The following is a 6,000-nucleotide window of genomic DNA, read 5'->3' as shown; positions in this document are numbered from 1 at the left end:
ACAGAGAATCACATAGATAATCACTAAGGTTGGAAAAGACCTCCAAGATCATTTCGTCCAACCGCCCACCAACCTCCAATATTGCCCTCTGAACCGTGTTCCTTACTTACCTCATCTACATGTTGCTTGAGCACCTCCATGGATGGTGACTCCACCACCTCCCTGTGCAGCCCCTTCCAACTCATTACCTCTCTATCTGAGAAGTTTTGCCTGTTAGCCAATCTGACCCTCCCTGGGCACAGCTTGAGGCCATCACCCCTCATCCTATCACTAGTTGTGCAGGAGCAGAGGCCGACCCCCACCTCACCACAACCTCCTCATAGAGAGTAGTAGAGAGCAATCAGGGCCAGGTCGGACTAATTGTGTGAGTAATGCTGTTGATTTAGATTCTCCTGTAAACATTGTCAGAATCAGCCCCATGTTACTCAACAGAACACAATTCCCAGCAGAAAATACAAACAAATTGTTCTTCGTATCATAGCATTTTAAAATAAAAATATCAATAAGGAGCGAAGTGAAAACTGCATTCTAGATTCAACAGATTATTCAGCAGAAAATGCAAAAACAATGAAGCTCCTCTGAGTATGATAATAAGCAAACACAGACATATTGCTTTTTCAGATCACAAAATCTCAATACCGAAGATCAGTAGAAACCTAAGTAGAAAATGCTTTTTATAGGATTCAAATTCCAATTAAATTAGAGCAGATTATTCAACAAGAAAGCCTACAAAATGAAGTCTCGGTTTATGTATTGGAAAGCAAAATGCAAATATGTTGCTTTCCGGCTCGCAGGTTTCCAACCCAAAAGACAAACTTACTTTAAGTAAAAATGATTTCATTCAAATTCTGGGGGAATCGACTGGAGGAACTGATCCTCAGCTGAATTATTCAGCTTTTTTATCAACAGACTTATTTCTTCCCTCTTTATTCTTAATTTCCCTATTCATAAATCCCACTGCTTTGTCAGTCACAAGAAATACTTTCCAGTATCTTTGACAAAGCAAAAATTAGCAGGGAAGAGAACTGCCACATAAACTGCAAAATACTTCCTCGCAAGGCAAGCCATTTTTCTATTCCTGGATGTTTAACACCCGAGAAAATCAATGGGATCGTCTCACCCAGCCTTCCAGTGAGCTCCCTACCCTGTGGCTCACAGCCAGAGCATGGGCACGGTCCCTGTGCTGTCCCCATGGTACCCACTGGGGCCAAGGGATGGGTGTGATGGGCAGGGGCTCCGCATGCTCTGTGGCACAGCTCTGCCTTGGGAAGCTCTGCTCTGGGCTGTGGAGTGCTACACGTAGTAAGGCACATGGTTCTGCCACTCCCTTTCTTTTGCTCGTACACAGTGGCAGCTCCTCGACAATGTGCAGTTTTTTGGCTTTGCATGGGGCCATCTGAGCTCGCATGGGTCATGGGTGTTTCCAGGGGAAATGCCTGTGATCATGAATCTTTCCTTTTGAGCTACGAACATCAGTCTGTGCCGATCTAAAAGGAGACCCAAAGGTTGCAGTAAGAATTTGAGTCAGAGAGGTAGAACTCAATAGAAATCTTAGTTCTGTAATTTGATTAGGAATTGGGAAGTGTTTTAATGGGGGTATTAAATGTATCTTTAAATACAGAACTTAAATGGAAGATGGGATTTGTTCAACCAGCACACCAGAGGAACTGTAGGACAATTTGTCAAGCCTCCTTAGAAAGGAGAAGGTTCAGTAAGCTCTTCAGCCTTGGTGAGGAGCTCTGGGCCCACTTCTTGCTCCAGCTACACCTCAACTTGCTGTAGCTGCAGTCAGGGTGCTTGCTGGGATGAGACCTTCCTGCCATCCCCTGGCATCACGTCTTCCTGGGGCTGGGTTTGGAGGTGTGGGGCTGGGTGGCCTCTGAGTTCCCTTCCAACTCAACCATTCCATGATTCTATGGCTCAGTGAACCCATGATCCTATGATCTCTAGGCCATGCACCGTGGGAAGAGGGTCCATACACCCACTGCAGTCAGGGCACACCATGGTGGTGTTTCTGGGGACGTACACCCCAAACTCCTCAGCTCTGCTGCAGTTGTTCCATGTGCTGTGGATTACAGCCTCCCAGGATGCAAGAGGGATGCTGAGACTTTGACAGAACCTCGGAGGGCACCTGGGAAGCCATAGAAGATGGCTTACGTGTTTGAGAGGCCCTTGGATAATTTGGTGCTGGGGAAGAAATGCCCTGTATTGCAAGGAAGGACAAAGTAATGGGGCAGTGTTGTCTGTGTATGGGAGCTGGGGATGGGGAGAAAAGGATGGGAATGGAGGGAGGTGAAGGGCTGCTGCTCCATCTCACTTCCCATTGGGGTGACTGGAATAGGCCCTGGCATCCCCTCAGTGCAGAGCGTAATGGGCTTTCTGCAGAGCTCCCTGCTCCACCGAGAGGGAATGAGAAAGCAATGTCAAAGATATGTTGGAAATGTCAACAGAAAGGCCCTGCAAGATTGACTGCAGCCTCGTGAAATATTTAATTCTTTCCCTCCTTATGAAGAGAGACGTTAGTCGGGATGAAAGATTTATGCAGGGGGAGCAGGGCATGAGAAGAGGGAGGGAAGTATGGGGAAGGCAGGGAGTAGCTCTCCCATGGCTGCTGCCCTGCCCGGCTCCTCCACGCTGGAAACATCAGTTGTTGCTTCATTATCTCAGCCTCATTTATTTCCATCCAGGTATTTCCCCCCTTCTTCTGCCTTTACCTTCACACAGATGCCCATTGCCAAGTGCTGCCCATCCATGGTGCCAGCCACCATGCCCTGTCCCACTGCCCAAAGCACCGGGGCCGCAGGGAGAGCGGTGGTGCCTCCCAGCCCCCCCAAGACAGCAGAGCTTAGCAGAGCCCTCTGGCTCCTGTTGTGTTGTCTGCAGCCATGATAAACAATGTGAGGTTGTGTGAGCATGGCCAGGGCCCGCTGAGGAAGGCTCTCCCCAGCTCTGCAGTTCTGGAGATGTAGCGAAGGAGTTCCCACCAGCGACAGCAACAGATATGTAAAATTTGAAAGCAAAAAAACCTCTTTTGATTCCACTGAATAGGGTTCTTTAAATAATTTCAAAACATTTTGATAGTTGCTTTTCATTTCTAGTTCTTTCTGCGAAACTAGGTATTACCTCGGATTTATTAACCTAAAAAAAAACGATTTTCCTTCCTTTTGAATGTGTCAGAAATGGGACGTTCTGACCCCTCCGAGCCTTTCTCTGGAATTTTTGCGAAATGGGTAATTTGCCACAATTGATCCCTTTTTGGAAGGCTTTGAATTTCAACAAACTGATATTTACCGATGAGAACACGTTCAGGCAACAGATTCCCGAGCCGGTTCTGTGCCGGTGGTGGCTGTGATTTCAGGGCTGTGATGTCCGGGTGGGAGCACCGGGTGCCCCTGGATACCCCTCTCCCCTCGCACCGCCATCGTGAGTGGCCAACGGCAGCGTTAAACCTTGATAAATGCCTTTAATATTTAATTGGTCTTTAAAAAGCATAAATAGGCAGGCTCTTCAATGCTACTCCTCAGGCGGAGTAAGATGGGTATGGTACCCAGCAACTGGCAGCATCTCGCACGGTGCACTTAGTGTGGTTTGGAACTTAGGGATGGGGATATATTTCCTTCTCCTTGGTAAGCTGTTGGGAGCAGGAAGCTGGCAGCACCCTGAGCAACCCGTTTCCTTCCAGCCCGTGCCACGTCCCACTTTTTGGTGATGAAGAGGTGGTGTATTGCGTGACCTTGCTCGCATCCATCCCTCGGGCAGCCAGCTCCACCATCCCACAGGCAGGAGGTCACCATCTTGGTCTGGAGAAGGCACAGGGGAGACCTTATTGCCTTCTACAAGTCCCTGGTAGGAGGTTGTGGTGAGGTTGGGATCGGCCTCTGCTCCCAGGTAATAGTGATAAGCTGAAAGGGAATGGCCTCAAGTTGTGCCAGGGGAGGGTCAGGCTAAAGGTTAGGAAAAACATCTTCTCCAAAAGAGCAGGGAGGCGGTCGAGTCACTGTCCCTGGAGGTGCTCTCATGGAGATGTGGCACTGAGGGACATGGTTATTGGTCACAGTGGTGATGGGTTGGACTAGATGATCTTAGAGGTCTTTTCTGATGTTAAAGGTTATATGGTTTTGTGACGCTATGTGCCGATGCTTGGGGCTGGCTGGTGCTCTGGGTGGGGAGACAACGCAGAGAAGACAGAAATAAACTAAAGGAAAACTCCTTTTAAAATATCCTCTGAAACTTTCAGAAAGTTCAGCTGATGTGTTGGGTGAAAACTTAGATGAAGGTCCTTACTGCCATCCCCTGTGCACTTGTACGCTCCTTCAGCACCACCGCACAAGCGTCGGGTGAGCCTTCCCCCACCTCCATCCTGATTTCTCAATCAGACGAGCACTTGAGGCTCCCAGAGTTCAGATACTCGTCTCTCCGTGCTACGCCTGCCTCTTCAGCACAAACAAGTGGGCTGGAGATCCTGAGAGAACGCTCTGTGCGAGGGAGCTACTGGTGGCAAGGAAACAGCCGCTGTCGGTGCTCCGCTCCCTGGTGCTCGCCTGCAGCAGTGTCTGAGCCACCACCAGCCCTGCCTAAATAAGGAGACAGGCTGCAGGTCCACAGCAGTGTGTGGAGCTGCCGTGAGTGCCCAGGAATAATGATCCCGCCAGCCAAGGCAGAGAGGAAGATGCCACCTCAGTCCTGCGGAAGCTGTCAGCTTCCAGCTCTCTGCCTGCTCCTTTCTCCCTCTCCCTTCACTTTTATGCTCCCTCTCCTAAAGAACCAAAACATTTTGGAGACTCTGCACTCTGTGCTAGCCTATTATTCACAAAACCTCCTATCTCCCTGCTTCAGGATGCTGCCTGGATCCCACCAATTACCAGCTCCCTTGATGTATAACACCATAAAACCCTTAACCTCATTATAGAAAATTTCTTTTGAATGGCCTTTAAAAACCATCTCATTACACAGGAAGAACTGTAATTACCTTTAACAAGACAGAGATATTGTGCAAGTGAGCGCATTCGGGCTGTCAGAACAGCGGCGGTGGGAGTTCGTCTCCTGTTGGTGGCACCGCAAGGGCAAACGCTTTGTAGCTTCCTCCCCTCTGCCCGCCTTCTGTGGGCAAACACAGCTCCTTGCTTGGCCTCCACTTCCCAGGAGAAAACCTGCTTCTTGCAGGTCTGCTCTCCTGAATGCTCTTCGTCTTCTCTAAGCTCTTGCAGAGCCCATCCCTGCTCCAAGATGCTGTGCAGGTGATGGATCGTGCAGTCCTCACCCTGCGGATGGGCTTGGCCGAGTGGTGTGTGAGGTTGGAAGGGGGGATGGTGTGGTTCCCGGGGCTTGGAGTGGCACAGCCCCATCACCATGGGAAGGTAAAGCCCATCAGTTTGGGGTAAAACCCGTTGGCCACTGGGATCTGTGGTGCTGAATGCCAGTGTGCCTCTGCCCGGCTTCAGGGATGGGGGAGGTAGTTCTCTGTAGGCATTTCCACCTTCCCCTGCTCGTCCCACCTTGGCCACTGCTGACCCAACAGCTCTGCACTGCCAGGACCTGGCCCTGCTGCTGCACCACAGCTCGTCACAGAGGGGTTACGTTGTTTTCCTTGCTGCACGCGTGTGACTCAAAAGATGATATTTTTTCCAAACAAAATTTTTCCATCCCATCTGTCACCAATGTCAATGCACTTCTTTGCCCAGATTCATCCAGCAACTCTAAAATCTAGCATTATTTTAGAAAAATCTGAGCACTTGTTGCCAGAGCTGTGATATTTTCCCATTCTCAGAATGCTGCTGTCACTGTGCTTCCCCCTTGGATGCTCGCATGCCATCCTTGAAACTGCTGGGCACAGGGAGCAGCCAGCAGCCAGTGCTGTGCCCCAGCGGCTCTAGGGGATGTCCTCAGCTCTCTCCCTGCTGACAGTACCTTGGGAGCACTGTGGCTCCGTGCCATGCTGCTTGTGGAGCTGGGCACCCCTGGGCTGCAGCTCCCCATCTCGCCCAGCCCTGTGCCCGACCT

Source organism: Cyrtonyx montezumae, unplaced genomic scaffold (assembly GCF_038088225.1).
Source record: "Cyrtonyx montezumae isolate F1298 unplaced genomic scaffold, pur_monq_1.0 scaffold_17, whole genome shotgun sequence".
Taxonomy (NCBI): Eukaryota; Metazoa; Chordata; class Aves; order Galliformes; family Odontophoridae; genus Cyrtonyx; species Cyrtonyx montezumae.
Note: the sequence above shows the minus strand (reverse complement) of the source record.